This window comes from Micromys minutus (assembly GCF_963924665.1).
Source record: "Micromys minutus genome assembly, chromosome: 15".
Taxonomy (NCBI): domain Eukaryota; kingdom Metazoa; phylum Chordata; class Mammalia; order Rodentia; family Muridae; genus Micromys; species Micromys minutus.
In genome coordinates, this window is record NC_137984.1 from 40764808 (window position 1) to 40788010 (window position 23203).

At 36.2% G+C, this 23203-nt stretch overlaps 1 pseudogene across 1 annotated transcript; it reads right to left on the reverse strand.

Moving 5' to 3' along the window:
- Window positions 1-246: 246 nt before the first annotated feature.
- On the reverse strand, window positions 247-1358 carry LOC308430136 (actin, cytoplasmic 2-like; annotated as a pseudogene). The gene has a single exon. The product of its transcript is annotated as an actin, cytoplasmic 2-like (transcript).
- Window positions 1359-23203: the final 21845 nt, after the last annotated feature.

Sequence of the window (23203 nt, forward strand, 5' to 3'; positions counted from 1 at the left end):
CAAGGACTAAATCAAGATATTCACAGGGTATTAAACATATATCAATGGAACTTGATTACAAGATCAAAAATCAGCAACAAATTCTATGATCCAGTACTGATATCAGATACACGCTTCAAGGATAAATTCCTTTGCAAAGTCTTGCTCCTGTTTCACGAGGCTAGCATATGGTGTGCACACTTGCCACGCAAATCAATACTTCTGAATCAGCTCATGCAGTGGATGCCTGGCACCTGCTCAGCCCATCTAGAAGTATTTGTGGTGGATTATGGAGTAACCCAACCTGTCAGACTCCTGCTTGCTGATCCACATCTACTGGAAGGTGGACAGTGAGTACAGGATGGTACCTCCAATCCAGACTGCATACTTGCGCTCAGAGGGAGCAATGATCTTTATCTTCATTGTGCTGGGTGATAGGGCTGTGATCTTGTGCATCCTGTCAGCAATACCTGGGTACATGCTGGTACCACCAGACAGCATTGTGTTGGCAGAAAGGTCTTTGAAGATGTCCACATCATGCCTCATGATGGAGTTGAAGGTGGTCTCATGAATGCCACAGAACTCCATGTCCAAGAAGGAAGCTGGAAGAGTACCTCTGTACACTGGAACCACTTGCCTTTGGTGATCACCTGCCATTCAGACAGCTCATAACTTTTCTCCAAGGAGGAAGATGATGCAGCAGTAGCCATGTCTTGCTCAAAATAAAGGGCAATGTAGCACAGCTTCTCCTTTATGTCACGAACAATTTCCCTCTCAGCAGTGGTGGTAAAACTGAAGCCCCATTCAGTCAGGATCTTCATGAGGTAGTCTATCTGGTCTAGGTCAGCCAGGTCCAGACACAAGATGCCATGGGGAAGGGCATAACCTTCCATGATTGGTACTGTATGAGTGACTCTGTCACCAGAGTCCATGACAATGCCAGTGGTGAGTCCAGGTGCATACAAGGACTGCACCGCCTGAATGGCCACAGACATAACAGGGGTATAGAAGATTTCAAAATTTATTGAGGTCATCTTCTCTCCGTTAGCCTTAGAATTCAGGGGGGCTACAGCCAGAAGCATCGGGTGCTCCACAGGGGCCACATGTAGCTCAGTGTAGAAGGTATGGTGACAGATCTTTTCCATGCCATCCCAGTTGGTGACAATGCTGTGCTCCATAGGCTACTTTAGCATCAGGATACCCCTCTTGCTCTGGGCCTTGCCACTTATGTTCTAGTGCTTGTGGCCCCTGCTCACCGTGATGTCCTGATGTCAGGGGTACCCAACAATGAAATGAACCAAGGTCCTGGGGGATTAGTCACCAGTTTTGCACATACCAGAGCCATTGTCAGTGAGCAGAGTGGTTACTTCTTCTTCCATTGTGATCAGCCAAGCCGGGAGACAGAGCAGCCGAGAGAAGTGAAGTGTAAGCTGTGCTGGAGTGTCTTAACTCTTAAAAATACTGTATTTGTTTTGAACGCACAGAACTTTCTTAATCTTTGGACTAATGGTTTTATTTCTGATTTGTTTGTTTACTTATTCTTTAAATATTGTTTCTCAACCATCGTTTTCAATTTTACTTAATGAAAATTCTTAGCCTTTTAGGAGGGATGGGTTTGCTATATAAACCAGCCTGGCTCACACTTGTCTTCTTTCTACAGCTGTTCTACTTTCTGAGTGCACATATTACAAGCCCGTGGTACATTTGCAATATTTATTTATTCTTGCGTTTTCCCTTCAGTTTAAGGAAAGTTTGAGAAAAGGCATTTTCTAAATTTGGTCAAAATGATTTTTTTAATTACTAAGATGATTTTATTTATTTATTTATTTATTTATTTATTCCCTTGACAAAGCAGCAGAGCTGCTCTTTATTTATTTTTTTTAAAGATTTGATTGTATGCATTGAAATCTTACTAGTTACAATGAGCATAAATTACATGTAAAACAAAGTGTCACATAGGACTAGTCAGAGTTTTCTTGGCGTGTAAAGATTAAACATGATTTTTAAATACCAAAAATTGCCACAAGGCTATCTTTTTAGCTCTTCAGTTATTAATGATTTTGTTCTAGGTGTACCCCACTCTGAATTTATAAAAATGCAAGCAATCAGATCCTCTGGCAAACAAAAGTGCTTAAAAATGAGATTGGAATTGTGTAAATTAAAATAATTAGTCTATCAAGAAAGTCCAGAGAGATGACACAAAGTGTGCTTTTCAATTCCTGAAGCCCTTGTAGCAGTAAAAGGAGAGAATCACCTGAAATATTATCCTAAAAGTGCATATCCTCCACATGCACTATGGCACAGGTGCCTTCTCATCATACACAAGTTCATACATATACACAGCTAACAACAAATGAATTAATTAAAAAGTTTACTAGCGAATCAACAACAATAATAAACCAAATACAAAGCTGAAATGATTATATCAATGGATGCAGTAAAATATTTACTAAAATTCATAACCTGTTGATGAATTTTAAAAGAAAATTGTATAAATGCAAGAGAACTTGCTGGACTTCATAGACTAAGTGCATAATAAAATATGCTTATGGTTAAGATTATGTCTAAAAAATAAGGATTTACCATTCTCTAGCTAACATTGGAATAGAGTTGAGGCCATGCTACTCACTATTGTACTGGAGGATTCAACCAGTACAATGACACATGAAAGCAAAATAAAGGCAAATAAGATTTAAAGACATTTAAAGACATTTAAAGATGATAAAGTGTTATGTGTAGAAATTTCTATGGTAATATGAAGCCTCCTGGAACTACTAAGTTAATTGAATAAATGTAGTGAGTAGTTAAACACATGTAAATCAGAGAATTCTAGGTGTTAGTCATAGATACATGAAAAGTATTTTTATATAATACTATATACAATACTTAACATGAATATTGATATATAAATATAATACAGCTTACATAGAAAAATATATACTGAAAATGTCACAATACACAGAAAAGAAAGAAAAGATAATCTACATCAATAAAGGGACATACTTCTTCAATTCCTTTTCTTGTTGCTGTAAAAAAGTAACATGACAAAACAACTCAAGGAGGAAACGCATGTTTTAGTCTCCAGCTCATGGTAAAATTCATTATCATGGGGAAGGCGAGAGCTTGGAGCACCTGCTCACATTGAATCTAGAGTCAAGCAAGGAGCAGTGAATGGATTCTTCTGCTGGATTCCCCTTCTCTGTTTAATCAATCCAGGATCCTGATCAGAAAATAGTGCCAATCCCATTGGGAGTCAAGTAATATGATGAAGATAATCCTTGTAAGCACGCCATAGGCCAGTCTCTTAGCTGATTTTTAGTTCTGTCAAGTTAACAACATTGACCATTGCATATGTCTTACATATGGTGTGAAAACATAGTTAAATAAACCTATTATAAGGGTTTAATGTAAGTCAGATAAAAATGTAAGAATGTTTTATATAGAAAACACATTTTAATATTTATCTGATATATCAGAAGATCTATAACAGCTAAAATAATTTTGAAAATTAAAATAAAAAATCAGTCTTCTATATTTCAAGATATTGAGCAGACACTGTAATCAATACTGCTTGATAGTGATGAAGGCATAGATCAACAAAATAGAATAAGGAAACTAGAAATAAGCCTCTACCAGCACATATGAGCTGGTACACAGTAATTGCATTTATTTATGGGATATACTATAGTCATGTAATCCATATGCCGTATGCATTGGTCAAATTTGGATATTAGCATTTCTACTCCCTCAAACATTTATTAATTTTGGGTTGAGTTGGTTGCTATACCATTCCCTTCTATATATTTAGCAATATATATATACATATACATTTTAGGAGCAATTAATTTGGCTCAGGAGGTAAAAACAAACAAACAAACAAACAAACAAACAAACAATTCTGCCTACCAAAAATGGTTCTTTTCTTGTTAGGTGCTCTTCTGATTTTTGATGCCCACCCATAATATTAAGGGCACTCTATTATGCTTTACTAATATTGTATTGGTAAAAATGTTAACCAAATCGGAAGTATTTATAAAACACCATCTATACTTGCATTTGACCTATAAAGAATATCTCTTGTGTTACATCACTATATATATAATATATTATATATATATATATATATATATATATATATATATATATATATATATATATATATATAGCCTACAGGAAAGGGTATGATAAAAATCAGGTCATTCTTTAAGCAGAAAGAATTCTGGGATAGAGCCAAGCACAGGAGGATTAGGTTAGGGTCAAGGTTAAGGTTAGTATTAGTGTTAGGAATATGGTTAATGTTAGGGTTATGTTAGGGTTGATGTTGGGGTTACGTTTGGGGTAGAGTTAAGATTAGAAGTTGGAGATTGGGATAAACTACTCCACATGACCCTTAGCTTATGAAGACGGGAAACAAATTCTTCTTGGAGCTAGGAATGGCACCTAAGACCCTGGTAAGTTACAGAATCCTTGAATAAATGCCTATAAGCAGTGGGTATAATGAAAATCTAACCTGATGGGTGGGAGGCCAAATTCCTTTAGCAGGAGTTAGACGGCCTATGGATCCGTGTGCAAGAAGCACACAGTAGGCCAGAGCCTAGAAAAGTCAGACAGCAAACAATAGCTGCAACTGAAATTAGCAAAGGCATCTTGCTGAAAAGGAGCTGAGGGTGCAGAGTTAACTATGATTAACACATGGTCTAAGGAGTCCATAGACACATAAAAGTGTAAAAAAAAAAAAAAAAACCAACAACAAAAAAAAAAAAAAACTTCTTTGCAAAGCTTCAATGGTACTGAAAAGCCGTAACTTCTAAACTGGTAATTTATTAAGTTTAAAAACATACAGATATTAATAGTTTAAATTTGTTAAATTAAAGTTCTTACAGAAAGAATTAGAGAGTAAAAAGAAATAATTTTTATATTTAAAATGGAAAAAGACACAATGTCATAGGGCATGCATATTATGTATAGTTTTGATGTACTTATCAGAATAAAAATTATTATAGCTTTCAGTAATGGTTGCAATGTTATATGTCCTTTATAAGAGAAGTCAAATAACGCAAACATGTAAGGTGAAGACTGAGAAATTAGGTGCTAGATTAGAGGCCGTAAAACAGAGGTAAATGAGATTCTTTAAATCAGAGTTAAAAACAACAAATTTTAGCAACAACAATAAAGGGAGGATTCTAAATGTGAAAAAATCTACAAAGGCTTGAAAAATTAGAATGGCAGCCCATCAAGATACAGTATATTGAGTTAAGAGTACAGATAGATATTAACTTGGACTAATATCATAAAATGGATTACATGTTTCACTTGTAGAGATTGGAGAATTAAGAGATACATATTTGATGTACCATGCTATGGATGCATATTCAGAATTCCAAAGGGTTTCTGCCTTAAATTCTGTAAAGAATGATTCTGAGATTAGGCATTTATCTGAGATGTTGACTGTCTTGGTTCTACCTTTGATGATCAAACTGATGATGCTTAGGCATATGCATCCACTGGAATATATCAATGGTTTAGATATTATGGCATACAATTCTTACAAATATAACTTACAATCCTACAATTGAAAAATTTATGGAGAGGATTAACAAAATATTGGGAAAAATGCTTGTAAAACAGAGGAGGATAAAAAAGAAACATCCAAGGGATAAATCAGTTAATGTTTTGTGACTTTAATTTTTTTAATTCAATGAAAGATGTAGCACAGATGTTAAAAAGCACTGGATTTTTCAAAAGACTGATAAATTAGGACAGCTTATAGAAATCATAATTTCAAAATGGAAAAAATTGAAGCATGCATTTTCACAGCAGGTAAAGATTAGACAAGAAATAATACAGTTCACTTTCTTAAGACTAACCATTTTCCCAATATCCATGGGCCCCCCAAAATTTTATGACCCAAATTATCAGGAAACAACTTAAGAGAACAGCACCACTAATTGTAATCATCAATGATTTGGGTTCCTTCAATAAATGTTGGATCCTTGTCATCTTTTAAATGGGCTGTTTACAAGTAGGTATGGCTTTAGAGATGAAACAACATAGGGAAGAAATTCAGGGATTTCTTTTCCACTTCTTTCTTTCTTTCTTCTTTCTTCTCTCCTTTCTCTCTTATTTAGTGTCAGGAGTAAAAGGAGAGCAGAGATGAAAAGAGACAAGAAGGAAGTATAGGAATAATAAGAGAGAGGTAAGTTATTGAATCTGCTTTTTGACTAAAGAGCATTAAGAGACAAAATCTTACATTGGTATAGATCTTTGGATATTGATACAAAATTAAGTTTATATTTTTAAACCTAGTATGTATATGTGTTTTCAACTTTTATTTGAGATATTGTATGTATATGTTTCTTAAATATGTTACATAAAGTCCTAGTCTTTTTGAAAGCCGCTACAAGAAAATTTTAAGAATGAATAAGTCATGCAACTTAATTATTAATTAGACCCATGGGATGTCAGATATTCGTCTAATTTATCACAAAAGTATGTTTCCATGTTTAAGCAGATAGTAAATAACAAGAAACACAGATCACTTGCCTAGTCAAATAAACTATAGATATTTGATCTTCACAAACCTCAAAGACCTACATTAAATGGAATTTAAGATGGTTTTTCTTAAAGGATTTTATACAGATTTATTTACTACATATAAATACACTGTAGCTGTCTTCAAACACATCAGAACAGGGCATAAGATCTCATTACAGATGGTTGTGAGCCACCATGTGATTTCTGGAATTTGAATTCAGGAACTCTGGAAGAGCTGTCAATGTTATAAAGACTTTTTGACAATGAGAAATTTCAGTTTCTTACAATATTCTCATTCAACTTTAAAGAAGATGGTGAACAAAGACAATTTCCTTATGGAGTTTGTTTCAAATATGGGAAGCTGCCACTGTGCAAAGAACTTAAAATTGCTTCAACTGTAGACAAAATACTATTAAAACTGGACAAATGAAACACTGGGAAGTCAACTGAAAGCTTTTTCAAGCTGTATTAAGCAGTACTTCATAATTTCTGATTCACAAAAAGGTCTGTCATATATTCTGCACCAGAAGGCAGAAGATAAATGTCCCAACTTTATAGAGAAAATTAGTGATACTATTTAGGCAGACAACTTTCTGCTGTTCCTATAGTTTTTGAAGTTTCTTGACTGTATTTCCTACATACTAAGGACATATTTGTTCTCAAAACTGTGATGGTATTGAAGACCAGAGAGTTACAGTCTCACATATAAATTTAAGTTGTATAAATTTCAATAGATCTTTTTAGGTTAGAAATTCAAGTTATGATAGAAAATGATTTAGATATAGAAATTTAATGTAATCAAGGTACAATAAAAAACAGAGCACATTCTTCTAAGTTGTCTAATACATATTAATGGAACATTGTGCATATAAACCCTACACAACAATTTTCATAATTCTTTTCATATTTGTTGTTATTGCATTCAGTTTGTTGACAAAATAAGAAGAGACTTTCATTGTACGAAAAGGGAGAATTATAGAGAAACTTCTTGCTTACTGTATGGTTCATCACTTGTTAATATGCCTTACACAAAAGCATACAATAGAAGTTGGGACATCTGGTATGCAGAAAGGATTCTGGGATAGAGTCAAACACCAAAGGATTGGGCCCGAGGCATAGAGGAAGACAGTAACATGGAACTAAGGACCAGGTAAACACCCACATTGCAGAACTTAGAGTAGGAAGATAGTCTTTTTAAATTATAAACCAGTTGGAAAACATGCCTAGCTATATAGCCCATCTGTTTGCAAATATATTTGAGTCTCAGAAGCATTATTTCCAGGAGTATGGGGCTGAAATGAAAACACTTAAGGAAACTCTGTATGACATGAACAAACAATGGGAAATGAAGTCTAGTATTAATTAGCTATCGTGCTCTGGTTTGATATGTTGAAGGTTGCAAAGTTCAATTCTCAAAAGCACTGGTGGATACATTTTCTATTTAAATAAAATGAGCTGAACTTCTTTGCCTCATTTCCAGTTTAAATATTAGAAGCTAAAAAACTTAGAAAAGAAAATATTGCAAAAAATGAATTTTAATTAAAAATATAAACCAACTGATAAATATATTTTTTATAAATACATAAACCCAGAACATTAACTAAGACATAAACAGATCAGCCTCCTACATTTTCAGGGTTAAACATGTTCAGGAGGTCTTTTCTTTTTCCAACATATGGTATCTTAGGTTACCAGGGCTTCCATGAAAACACTAAGTTGAGATGACTTAAATTACAGACTTATTTTCTTGTAATTTGGTCCAAGTCAAATATTAGCAAAGTTTTTTTCTTGCTCTTTCTTCCTGCTCTTTCTTCCTCTCTCTCCCTCTTCAGCCCTCCCCCTTCTCCCCCCTCTTTCTTTGTGTGAGTGTGTATGTGTGTGGGGGGATGTCTATCTATCTATCTATCTATCTATCTATCTATCTATCTATCTATCTATCTATCTTTCTTTCTTTATACCTACTGCCCTATCTTTCTACCTACTGATCTTTCTTTCTTTCTTTCTTTCTTTCTTTCTTTCTTTCTCTCTTTCTTTCTTTATACATACTGACCTATTTTTCTACCTAATGATCTATCTGTCTGTCTGTCTGTCTGTCTGTCTATCTATCATCTATCTGTCAGTCTCTCATATATCTGTCTCTCTCTTTCTCTCTGTATCCTCTATATTCTTCACCCCCTTTCCTGTGGCAGCTTTCATGTTGTTCTTACTTCATCTCTTCTACTTTGTCTACCATTTTCTGCATTACAATAGTTTATTTTTAACATTCTTAATAGATTAGTACCTCACTTTTCTTGATTACTTTGTGGAGGCTTATCACCCACTAAGTGTTAATATTTTAATGTATGAGGTGGAGGACTGAGGCAAAAATTTCAACCAAATATGTCTACAAAGTACTTTTCCATTAGGAATGAGAATTTAATAGTTTTGTTAGTCTTTTGTTTTAATCTCCAATATTTATTGCCACTGAAATACATTGCTGGAACATTAAGTATGCACACAAATAGGTAATGTAATTGTGGGATTATCATCACATGCTTAATAAAGTTTCTGTATATTGCAATGAACATGTGCCTGAGAATTAATGAGGCAACCCAAAGTTCTCAGCGTTGCACTAAAATAATGATATTCAAATATTCAATCAGCATTGCTCCCCCTCCCTCTCCCTCTCCCTCTCCCTCCCTCTTCCCCACCCTTTTCTCAAGTTCTGAGCCTCTTGTTAGACAGATTTGTATTCCATTGCCAATCTTGACTTTGTAGAATATGAAATGAATGGTCATATTATAAATTTTGAAAGAGATGTATCATTCACATTTTAATACTTCAGAAAACTGTGGTTTTGCTTGGACTGATTGCTTAATCCCATTATTGTTCAGCTTTCCACTCAGCATAAATAGCCCATGCTTTGGATAAAAGAAAGACAAATAAAAATAATTTGCAGAGAAAACAAATATAGTTTTTACACATAATATTATTCATATTAACATCTTTTTTATATTAATATTTATTAATTAATATACAATTAATATAATTTATATTAATGGTGTTTAATTTCAGCAACATTTTACCAAAACAACACGTTTTAAATGACCAGGCAGGGTGTTGTTGGATTACCAATGGCTTAGGCCACTAGATGTATTCTTGTATAATATATGCTATTCCACAGCATGAGTAGTATTGTACTCACATGGTATATCGTGTGCTCTAAATAACATACGACAGTGTATTTTCCACAGTGATGTACAAATAGACATCCCTGTACTAGCTGCTGTAATCTCAGGATTTTACTTGGTGATTTTCACTGCACTGCAAATTATCTTAAATTGAATAAAAGGGTTGTTTGCTATCAGCTTGCATATATCACCATTACTGAAGGCTTCTGTCTCATGTTTCTGTTCCCTGAAAGCATTGGGAAGGGAGAAAATATAATTTTCTTTTGATTTGTCTGAGTTAGAAGTAATGATTTCCCCTTTCTTTGATGTTTATAGGATCTCATGAGACCCAAATAAGCCTCCAGAGTTTTGTTCCTCTCGTGTCTCTTGAGATCTTATTATAGTAACTTCTCACAACCTTTAAAAACTGCCACTTTCTCTCTATTCCTTGGGAGTATATTGTATTATAGAAAGGGAAACTTGTGTCTCAGCACCTAAAACTCTTTCCACACCCACCATGCTATCTCTCTCTCTCTCTCTTTCTCTCTCTCTCCCTCTCTCTCTCTCTCTCTCTCTCTCTCTTTCTATCTCTATCTATCTATCTATCTATCTATCTATCTGTGGAAGGTTTTAAATCAGAACATGAAGTAGTCAAATGGAAAGAGTCTTTGGCCTCAAATTTGTACTTAGTACTACCCCTATATCTTTGTGACATATATAGTATTGTTAGATTTAATATTTAAATCTTCACATCAAATATCAAAGGTCTATTCTCAGAATTTTTACATTTCAGACATGAATATTTTCTTGACTACTGTTTTATTTCTTTTCAGAGATAAAATGATTAATAAAGGCAACTAATAGAGGAAAGATTTAACTGATGGCTAGTCCATTATCTTCGTGGTGGTGAATATGGTGATAAGTATGTATTCATGGTGATGGAGAAGTAGCTAAGAATCTCAAATCTGATTCTCAAATTCCAGGCCAAAAGAAGGCAATAAGACCCTGGTTCACATGTGCTTTTTGAAATCTTTCCCAACAAAGTTAAATTCAACAAGGCTATGCCTCCTAATACTTCCAAAAAAGTTTCACTAACTAGGAATCATACATTTAAACATATAAACCTATGGAGATGGGAATTTTTTTTTTACTCAGATCAGTACAGATATCTATGAGAAGTTTGTGAGTTTCATTAGCACAATGCCTTAAGAAATCAACCTGCGGAAGCCTGGCCCAACCGCCAGCCGGAAAGGCGGCTCGTACAGGCTGAGCAACTGTGACCGGGAACAGATCTTAGGAACTTCTGTTCCCACCCGGAGACGACTTCAGGACGCAGAGCGGAGCCTGGCCCAACTGCCAGCTGGAAAGGCGGCTCGTACAGGCTGAGCAACTGGTGAGTGGGAGACCTAGGCTGCTGGGGAGCAGAGGGATCTCTGCGGAGTGCACACGGAAAGGGCACCCCCTGCCCTGACCTGCCCTGTCCTCCCCGATCCAGTGACCAGGAACAGATCTTAGAAACTTCTGTTTCCACCCGGAGACGACTTCAGGACACAGAGCAGAGCCTGGCCCAACAGCCAGCAGGAAAGGCGGCTCGTACAGGCTGAACAACTGGTGAGTGGGAGACCTAGGCTGCTGGGGAGCAGAGGGATCTCTGCGGAGTGCACACGGAAAGGGCACCCCCGGCCCTGACCTGCCCTGTCCTCCCCGATCCAGGGACCGGGAACAGATCTTAGGAACTTCTGTTCCTACCCGGAGACGACATCAGGACACAGAGCTGAGCCTGGCCCACCTGCCAGCTGGAAAGGTGGCTCGGAGAGGCTGAGCATCTGTGACCAGTAACAGATCTTAGGAACGTCTGTTCCCACCCGGAGGCGACTTCAGTACGCAGAGCAGAGCCTGGCCCAGCTGCCACCCGGAACCTGGGCTGCCGGAAAGTAGAGCGATCTCTGCGGAGTGCACACGGAAAGTGTACCAGGGACACAGACCAGATACAAGGGAAAGGCAAGAACATATCACTGACAACAAAATGGCAAGAGGAAAGAGAAAGAGTATATCCCAAGGAAACCAAGACAATCTAGCAACACCAGAACCCAGCTCTCCGATAGTAGCAAACATCAGAATTCCAAACACTCCAGAGAAAGAAGACACAGACCTGAAATCATGCCTCAAGACGCTGATAGAGTTACTTAAACAAGAAAGGGAGGAAAAGCAAAAAGATTCAGAAGCTTTTAAAGAAGAAACAAGAAAAACACTCAAAGAACTCAAAGAACGAGACAAAAACAGAACCAAAGAAATAAAGGAATGGAAAAGGGAAATTAAAACAGAAATTGACACAATAAAGAAAGCCCTAAAAGAGATAACCCTAGAGTCAGAACACCACAAAAAGAAATCAGGAGTCACAGAAGCAAGCATTTCCAACAGATTACAAGAGATCGAGGAGAGAATCTCGGGGGCAGAAGAAAACATTGCAAACATAGACAACAGAGCCAGAGAAGATGCAAAAAACAAAAAGCTCCTAACCTAAAATGTCCAAAAATACAAGACACAATGAGAAGACCGAACCTAAGGATAATAGGAATAGAAGAGGGAGAAGAGTATCAACTAAGAGGCACAGTAAATATCTTCAACAAAATCATAGAAGAAAACTTCCCTACCCTCAAGAATGAGATGACCACGAGCATAAAAGAAGCCTTCAGAACTCCAAATAGGTTGGACCAAAAAAGAAATACCTCCAGACACATAATAGTAAAAACATCAAGTGCCCAAAGGAAAGAAAGAATACTAAAAGCAGTATGGGAAAAAGGTCAGGTAACATATAAAGGCAGACCAATCAGACTCACACCCGATTTCTCAACAGAGACTATGAAAGCTAGAAGAGCCTGGACAGACATCATGCACTCCTTAAGAGAGCACAAGTGCCATCCCAAGCTGCTATACCCAGCAAAACTATCAATCACCATCGATGGAGAGACAAAGATATTTCAAGACAAATCAAAATTCACACAATATGTCACCACAAACCCAGCACTACAACGAATTATAGGTAGAAAACCCAATAAAAGGAGGGAAAATACAGCCTAGTAAAAACAAGAAAACTCCTAAACAAGAAAACTAAAAGAAGAAAAAAACACAGACACAACTCAACCCAAAAAAGCAAAAATAGCAGGAAACAGAAACAATTATTCCTTGATATCTATTAACATAAATGGTCTCAACTCCCCAATAAAGAGACATAGACTATCAGACTGGATACATAAACAAAATCCAGCCTTTTGCTGCATACAGGAAACTCATCTCAGAGACAGAGACAGACACTATCTCAGAGTAAAAGGGTGGGAAAAAAACTTCCAAGCAAACAGCTCCAAGAAGCAAGCTGGAGTGGCTATTCTAACATCGAATAAAGTAAATTTCCAACCAAAAGTTATCAAAAAAGATAAAGAAGGACACTTTTTTCTCATTACCGGGGAAATCTGTCAGGAGGAACTTTCAATCCTTAACATATATGCTCCAAATAAAAAATCACCCACATTCATAAAGGAAACTCTACTAAAGCTCAAAAAATACATTTCACCTCACACAATAATAGTGGGAGACTTTAACACCCCACTCACACCAATGGACAGATCAGGGAAACAGAAACTGAACAAGGACACTGAAAAACTAGCAGAGACTTTGAACCAACTAGAATTAATAGATATATACAGAACATACTATCCTAAAGTAAAAGAATACAACTTCTTCTCACCACCCCATGGCACCTTCTCAAAAATTGACCACATAATTGGACACAGAACGAGCCTCCATCGATATAAGAAGATTGAAATACTCCCATGTATCCTCTCAGATCACCATGGTCTACGGCTGGTCTTTAACAACAACAAAGACAACAAAATGCCCACATACACATGGAAACTAAACAACACTTTGTTAAAGGATAGCAGGGTCAAAGAAGAAATAAAGAAAGAAATTAAGGACTTTCTAGAATTCAACGAAAAGGATAACACAACATACCCAAACCTATGGGATGCAATGAAAGCAGTATTGAGAGGAAAACTCATAGCCCTAAGTGCTTCCAAGAAGAAACTGGAGAGAGCTCACATCAGCAACCTGACAGCACAGCTAAAAGCCCTAGAACAAAAGGAAGCAGATATACCCAAAAAGAGTAGACGGCAAGAAATAATCAAAATTAGGGCAGAAATAGACCAAATAGAAACAAAAAGAACCATTGAAAAAAATCAGCAAAACAAAGAGTTGGTTCTTTGAGAAAATCAACAAGATTGATAAACCCCTAGCCAGAATAACTAAAGGGCAAAGAGAGAGTATCCAAATTAACAAAATCAGAAAGGAAAGTGGTGACATAACAACTGAAACTAAGGAAATTCAAGAAATCATCGGATCCTACTACAAAAACTTATACTCCACAAAATTGGAAAATCTGGAGGAAATGGACGAATTCCTAGACAGATACAAGGTCCCAAAGTTTAACCAGGACCAAGTAAACCATCTAAATAACCCTATAACACCTAAAGAAATAGAAGAAATCATCAAAAGCCTCCCAACCAAAAAAAGCCCAGGTCCAGACGGGTTCAGTGCAGAATTTTATCAGACATTTATTGGGGATATAACACCAGTATTCGCCAAACTATTCCAAAAGATAGAATCAGATGGAATATTACCCAACTCATTTTTTGAGGCTACAATATCCCTCGTACCTAAGCCACACAAAGACCCTATAAGGAAAGAGAACTTAAGACCAATCTCACTTATGAACATTGATGCAAAAATACTCAACAAAATCCTTGCAAACCGAATCCAAGAACACATCAAAACCATCATTCATCATGACCAAGTAGGCTTCATCCCTGGGATGCAGGGATGGTTTAACATAAGGAAATCCATCAATGTAATCCACCATATAAACAAACTTAAAGACCAAAATCACATGGTCATCTCACTAGACGCTGAGAAAGCATTCGACAAAATCCAACACCCCTTCATGTTAAAAGTCCTGGAAAGAACAGAAATCCAAGGCACATATTTAAACATAATAAAAGCAATATACAGCAAACCAACAGCCAACATCAAACTTAATGGCGAAAAACTTGAAGCAATCCCACTAGAATCAGGGACTCGACAAGGCTGCCCACTCTCTCCCTACCTATGCAACATAGTACTGGAAGTCCTGGCTGGAGCAATTAGACAGCAAAAGGAGATCAAGGAGATACAAATCGGAAAGGAAGAGATAAAAACATAACTCTTTGCCGATGACATGATAGTGTACTTGAGTGACCCCAAAAATTCCACCAGAGAACTTTTACAGCTGATAAACAAGTTCAGCAAAGTGGCCGGATACAAAATTAACTCAAACAAATCAGTAGCCTTCCTATACTCAAAGGACAAACATGTGGAGAAAGAAATTAAGGAAAAGGTACCATTCACAATAGTTACAAAAACTATGAAATACCTTGGTGTGACTCTAACTAAGGAAGTGAAGGACCTGTATGACAAGAACTTCAAACCTCTAAAGAAAGAAATTGAGGAGGATCTCAGAAAATGGAAAGATCTCCCATGCTCATTGATTGGAAAGATCAACATCTTAAAAATGGCCATCCTACCAAAAGCAATCTACAGATTCAATGCAATCCCCATCAAAATTCCAACCCAGTTCTTCATGGAATTGGAAAGATCAATGTGCAATTTCATATGGAATAACAAAAGACCTAGAATAGCGAAATCCATCCTCAACAACAAAAAAACATCTGCGGGAATCATTATCCCTTACCTCAAGCTATATTACAAGGCAATTGTGCTGTAAACTGCATGGTACTGGTACAGAAATAGGCAAGTGGATCAATGGAATAGAATAGAAGATCCAGAAATGAGCCCTCATGTATATGGTCACCTGATTTTTGACAAAGGAGCAGTAAACATTCAATGGAAAAAGGACAGCCTATTCAACAAATGGTGCTGGTCCAACTGGCACTCAACATGCAAAAGAATGAAAATAGACCCGTTCTTATCTCTTTGTACAAAGCTCAAGTGTAAGTGGATTAAAGATCTCCACATTAAACCAGATACACTGGAACTATTAGATGAGAAAGTAGAGAAAACCTTAGAACACATAGGCACAGGAGAAAATTTCCTGAACAAAACACCAATGGCTCAAGCTCTAAGGTCAAAGATTAACAAATGGGACTTAATGAGATTACAAAGTTTGTGTAAGGTAAGGACATGGTCAAGAAAACAAAACGGCAACCAACAGAATGGGAAAAGATCTTTACCAACACCACATCAGATAGAGGCCTAATATCCAAGGTGTACAAGGAACTCAAAAAGTTAGACACCAGAGAATCAAATAACCCTATTAAAAAATGGGGCACAGCGCTAAACAAATCATTTTCAGTTGAGGACACCGAATGGCCGAAAAACATCTGAGGAAGTGCTCGACATCCTTAGCCATCAGGGAAATGCAAATCAAAACAACCCTGAGTTTCCACCTCACACCAGTCAGATTGGCCAAGATCCAAAACTCAGATGACAGCAGATGCTGGCTAGGCTGCGGAGAAATAGGAACACTTCTCCACTGTTGGTGGGGTTGCAAGCTAATACAATCACTCTGGAAATCTGTCTGGCGATACCTCAGAAAATTGGATATAGTACTACCTGAAGACCCCGCTATTCCACTTCTGGGCATATACCCCAGAGACACTTTAATACACAACAAAGATATATGCACCACAATGTTCATAGCGGCTCTATTTATAATAGCCAGAAGCTGGAAGGAACCCAGATGTCCTTCAGAAGATGAATGGATACAAAAATTGTGGTACATATACACAATGGAATACTACTCATCCACCAGAAACAATGACTTAACCAAATTCTTAAGAAAATGGCTGCATCTAGAGAATATCATCCTGAGTGAGGTAACCCAGTCACAAAAGAACAGACATAATATGCAGTCACTGATAGTGGCATGCTAACCCCAGAGGCTTGCACTCCCCCAGAACCAACTCACAGACTGTATGAAGTCCAAGAAATAAAGAAAACAAAAAATATACATATATTCACAAAACAAGAAGACTTTGACTATTTCCATGTTGCGTTTTGTTTTGCATGTACTTTACGCTTATTGCAACTAGTATGTTTTCAATGCATACTGTCAAGCCCTTGAAAAAAATCAAGTACTGATTAAAAAACATATTCACATGGTTTTATGTAAAATTTATTTTAATGTCTGAAAAAACAGTACTGACAAAAATGTATAATTTTAAGCAAAAAATGTTTAAAATCTTTACATTTATCTTTGTTTTGCAAAATAAAGTCGTTTAAAAAAAATCAACCTGCAATTTCCCAAATTTCAAGATGTTATGTTTGATTTTAAAGCTTTTAAATAGTTGTGTGTGTGTGTATGTCTGTGTTTGTGTATGTGTGTGTGCACGTGTGCACATGCATGTGTCATACATGCTTTGTTCCTCAGATTACCTATATATGAGAAATGAAGTCTCACCCTAAAATCAGTATATGCTTAAAATAGTATAGGTTCTCAGTCCAGAAACATCAGTTACAGGCTAACGTTTTTTTTTTTTTTTTTTTTTTTTCATTTAAAAAGCATACAAGTTTGTTTAGCTAAATGTGTGCAATCATTTATTGTGAATTTTCTACATGTCTCCATGGTTAGTCTTCAAGGTGCAGATTCAGGACCCAGTAGTTGTTATAGCAGTTGTAAATATCAGCTTCACACATGAATAAGAAGATCAATCTTATCTGATGTCCTCTGAAATTTCTGCTAAACATGTGGTCTTTAAGTGTTAATACTACTATTTGTGAGTTGGGCCAGATCTTCTGTCTTGAACCTAAAGAAACATAGCCAAAGATAAGTTAGTTGGATATATTTACACAAACAATAGCCCTCACTCTATGACCAAGGTGAAGTAAATCAACAAAAATACAATATGGGAAGAAATATTCTAAAGAAAAATGATGATGTTAAAGGAACAGAAAGACCTGTAGAACAAGGGGAGGTCATATAGAAAATAAAAGGAAAGTATCATGCATATATATATATATATATATATATATATATATATATATATATAAAGACATACTCACACATATACATAGAGAGGCATACCTATGTGTTTGTACAAATTGAATATTTATATATATGTAACAATAAATAAATATGTGCAATGGAGAAAGAAAAGAGAAGAATGCAATGTGGTAAATATATAAAAATCTCAAAAACATGAAATAAATATTTTAGAAGGCTTTATGTTATGAGCTGACCCAAGTGAGGGCCACTATTCACATCTTATCCTGATTCTGACTTTCTGCTTATACAAAGCATGTGTTTGTTCTGAATAAATAAGAGAAATGTTCTTGAAAGAGCATGATCAAAAGAGATGAGCAAGAATTCTGTATGAGACAGGATGTTCAGAGGAAGCAAAACGGGGAAAAATGTGCTAACACAGTCCATAGCTAAAGGTTGTGAAATTTTCTGCTGTGACTATACTGGGTCAGTTCCATTATCTTTTTTATTTCTATTGGAACTTTCTAGCAAAGGTAGCAGGACAAATTGCCAAAGCTTTCTTTTCTACGAGGATATCTGTTCTTCTAAAAATGTTAGGGCAGTCAAACCTCAGCAGAATTTTGTACTAAAAGAAAGTTTGTAGGAACTCTTTGATCTTGTGTTTGCTGGTTTTATTTACTTCCAGGTGTCATAATAAAACATCCCTCAAATCTTTCTGTTCTGTTTAATTCTTAAGTCAGATGTTATCCAGGTTTTACTAAATAGATTTTGAGCCTGCCACCTTTGACTCCATCACCCTGCACTACTTCAGAATATTACCCAAACTAGTTTTTTTTGGAAGCATTCAAATACATGTTCATTTTTATTTTACTTCACTGTTCAACTTCCAAGAGTCCTTCCCACAATTTTTCAACCTTTTCATTGTTTTCTCCTATAAAAAACTCTAACTTCCACCAGTATTTAGTTCTCATTTTCTTTGCTCTTCATTACCTTATACCTTCTAGATACGATTTCCAATTTTGAGATGTTCCTTTTCTTCTCAGTCCCCTTTTCTGTGAGTGAAATGTCTGTCATATACTGTCTTAAGAGAATTATGGGAACATGATACTCACCAGTCCCTTTTGTCTATGAGTTCCCTTTGCATTTCTCTTATTGGCCACGTATTATACATGGTACTAAAACTGTATTGAAGTGTCCTTCTAAGCAGTCTATAGACTAGAGAATTGGAGTTTAGAGTGAATGGAAACCACCCATGGGGATCAGAATTGTTCACATTCTAACTTGTTCTTCTCCAAGGTAAATAATTGTAAAGTTTTTATTTTCTCACTTGTTCAATAGTCCAGTATAATACCTCTTCTGTTACCTTATTTATATTGTGATTAATATTATTAGGTATTTCAAATCAAACTCAAAGTATATTTATTTAGTATCATGTGGAACTGTAAAAGCTGACATGGGAAATGTCATTTCCCCTCTCCCCTTTGCCTCTATGAGGCTGCTTCTCCACCCACTCACCCACTCCTGTCTCACAGCTCTAACAACCCCCTGCACTGGGACATAAAGCCATAACTGGACAAATAGTCTCCCCTCCCATTGATGTCAGATAAGTTTATCCTCTGCTGCATATGTTTATGGAGTCGTCATGGATTCCCCCGTGTATACTCTTTGGTTGGTGGTATAGTCTCTGTGAGCTCTGGGTGGTCCAGATAGTTGTTCTTTCTATGGAGTTGCAATCCACTTCAGCTGCTTCAGTTCTTTTTCCCTAGTTTTTTGATGCAGATACATCTAATGAAAGAGCCTGATTTCCTTTTTTTATTTATAAACAAGCAATTTCTTTCCTTTTTTGACTTGATATGGATATTTTTAATTAGATACTCTGTATTTACATTTGAGATGATATCCCTTTATCCTGCCTTGTTCCCATCCTCCCCTCCCTCTCCATTTGCCTTTACAAAGGTGTTTTCCCCTCTGTTTTTCCTCTCCACCCCATTGCTTTGTCCTTTCCCTACATTGAGAAAATGTGCCCTCTCTGGAACAAAAGCCTCTTCTTATATTGATGCCAGACACTGCTCTTTTCAGCTACATACACAACTGGATCAACAGAGCTATGTAGCTGAACATAGTAGTACCTGACTTCTTTTTAACTGGTGGTTGGAAGGTTTCTTGGGTGATCAATCATTGTGATTGACATTGTCACACTTTTGAGATGAATGAGCACAATAAAAAGGGCCCCTGTAGAACAGATGTATTCCACTTTGGCTTAAAGAGACCTTCCCTGTACACACTAGGTGGTTAAGCTGGTTTTCTCATAACCCAATACTTCTACCATACCAGGAAAACCATATTCAAGAGAAAGGCCACTTTCCATTCTCTTTGTATTCACAGTTCTTATATCATAGTTAACTCTCTGTGGAGACAGAACTCACAGATTTATTTCCCCTAAGGTCAATTTGGAAGAGTGCTGTTGCTCTTAATGGGATTTAGGAATACAAATGAAGCAACACAAAATAAATCATTGTTTCTAAATGGAATAGATACAACTAGCTGGCTGGTTCAAGTGATATTTACTTACTGTTAAAACTCAATCTGTTCATTGTGATGGCCACTGTCAGAAATGTGTAGATAGGGCTGGAGAGACATTCTGCGATTAAGAGGTCTACTTTCTGTTCTTGCAGAGGACCCAGAATTCCTCCCAGGTCCTTTATGGTAGCTCACAGCCATTTGTAATACCAGTTCCAGGGAATCTGATGCCCTCTTCTGACCTTAACACACAGTATTAATAGCTTGAACAGCACTCTACCTCTGTACACTAGAATATTCATTTCAGCATTCATAACCCAAAGAGTAATTCCTTGATGTCTCAACACCGATATTCAATATGCATATTTCTTGTTTTCTTCCTTTCTTTTTCTCTCTTTCTTTTTTCTTCCTTCTTTCCTTCCTCCCTTTCTTTTTCTTTTCTTTGTTTTTCTTTTTGGTAAGTTATGGATATGAACATACATAACCATATGGAAGACAGAGGATACTCTCTCATTGGTATTATAGGTACTATGCCGCTTGGTTTTATTTTGTTTTTTTATAGACAATTTCTCTCACTGGCCTTAACCTGAGAGAACTTCCTGGCTTTGTCTTACCTAATGATATTATAAGCTTGCATAATCAGAGCAAACTTTGTTACATATTTTTTGGTTCCCATGTGTTCAAAGCAAGCACTTTGACTAATCAGCTATCCCCACAATTCATTTTTCTAACCCAAGATATCCAAACTAATTTCAGATATAATAGTAATTTTTGAGGGTTTTCCGTGTCCTTCTTGTTCTCAAGTAACTATTGGGAATTTCTATACCTGCTGTAACCCACTTTTGCTCCCAATAAAGATACAGAAACCTGGTAATTTAGTTAACAGGTAGCAAGCCTAAACTGGGCAGGTTCTAAGCAATTTTAAGATGAGTAGCCTGCTAATACCCAGAGCAATACTATTTTACTTCCCATCTGGTCTTGCCCTGCCTTATTAAGGTTCATATGTGTCTTTATGGCTATTCTATCAATACAATCTCATGATGCCCTCTGGTCCCTTTGTATGGAACTTCCACACTTTTGTCTCCTCATGGTCCTTCTCTTCTCTTCACTTCCTTTGAGACCCTCTGACTGGAATTCTTTTTTTCTCTGTTAATTGCCTTAAAGCTCTCTACTAACCAACCAGAGTTAACAGAAAATATTTTTTTTACATGACATTAAGACATGAGATGCTTCATCATACCATAGTTCAAATTTCAATAAGATGTCTAGGCAAAAAAATGAATATCTGCATAAACAGTGCACAAAACCCAAATTACCCTCCATCATGCAGGTTTCCCTGAAGTCTCAATTGTCACATCACATTGTCACAGTCATTATCAAGTTTTATTTCTCAGGTTACAGTGATGGTCACTATCCAATCCATATTTTAAACTCTCATAACACAGCTGAATCTTACTCAGTTTTCAACTATTTACATCCTCACATGTGAATATGTATATATATATATATATATATATATATATATATATATATATATATATATATATATATATATACACACAAAAAAAAAATTGTTCACTTTAAGAGAAGGGCTAAAGGAGAAAAAGGGGATGGCAATCTTATAGGAAGGACAACAGTATCAACTAACTGAACCTGTTAAAGCTTCCAAGGACTGAGTCACCAACTAAAGTATATATACATGGGATGGCCCTTAGCTTGTGATACATATGTATCTTATCTGGCACCTGTGGGAGGTGCCACATACTTGGTCTTGTGGAGGCTTTTTGCCCCAGAGAAGGGGGATGCTTGAAAGAAATACCAGAGCCAGGTGTGGATGGAGGAGCACCTTTTTAGAGGCAAATGACAGGGGTTGTGGTAGGGGTTTCATGGAAAGGAAACTAGGAGGGGAAGTAATATTTGAAATGTAAACAAATAAAATAATTAATAAAATTAAAAAATTAAATCATGATCCTATGATTTTGTTACCTATATGAAACTGTCTAATGTGATTCACTTTTCATCACAGTGAATTGTTCTCTCAAATTATTATGAGGAGAAGAAGGTGGAGGAGGAAGAAGAGGAGGAGGAGGAGGAGGAAGATGAAGAAGAAGAAGAAGAAGAAGAAGAAGAAGAAGAAGAAGAAGAAGAAGAAGAAGAAGAAGAAGAAGAAGAAGAAGAAACAGTAATTTAATGTTACACTGCTCTGATCACTGTTCTCTGATGTCTTTCAGCCCCTGTAAATTTAGGACCACACAAACACTGAAAAACATGGCCTGCATTTTGGGTTGTGAGCCTAGCCTTTAATGACTGAGCCATCGTCGACATTGATCATTTGCTATTTTATAGCTACTATTCTTTTTTTTTATAAGTCATTGAAATAATTGCTTCAAGAAAGTTCCTATTTATTGCTTTACATCTTTTCCTAAGTTAATGTTCTTATTACAGTAAAGTTGAAAAATGTAGAAATGTATAAATAAGAAAATAGCAATATTTCCCTTCCTCCATTCCCTCTTTTCTTTTTTTTCTCTAGAGTTAAGCATTAAACCTAGGCCTTGTACACACCAGGCCAGCACTCTGCCATTGAGCTCTGGGCCTTCTTAGATTTCTTTCCATGAATATGTACATACAGAATCCTTTTCCTATTTATAGAAATTTTATTCTTAACCATTATATATCCATATTTCTAACATATATTGTGTTTTTTAACTTTTTTAAATAACATTGTATGTTAATAAATTTATTTGAAAACAATATTCTATGGCTCCATGGTATTCCATTGTATGAATAAATTAAAGGATATTCAATTAATCTCTCACTGTATTTATAATATTTTACTTTGTAAATAAATAATTCTTAATAAAATTTTCTATATATTAAAAAATCCTTGTAGGGTCTTTGTGTAGTTTTGGTACAAGGGTTATTTTAGGCTCAAAAAATGAGTTAGGTAGTATTCCATCTGATTCTATCTTGTGGAATAGCTTGGAGAGTA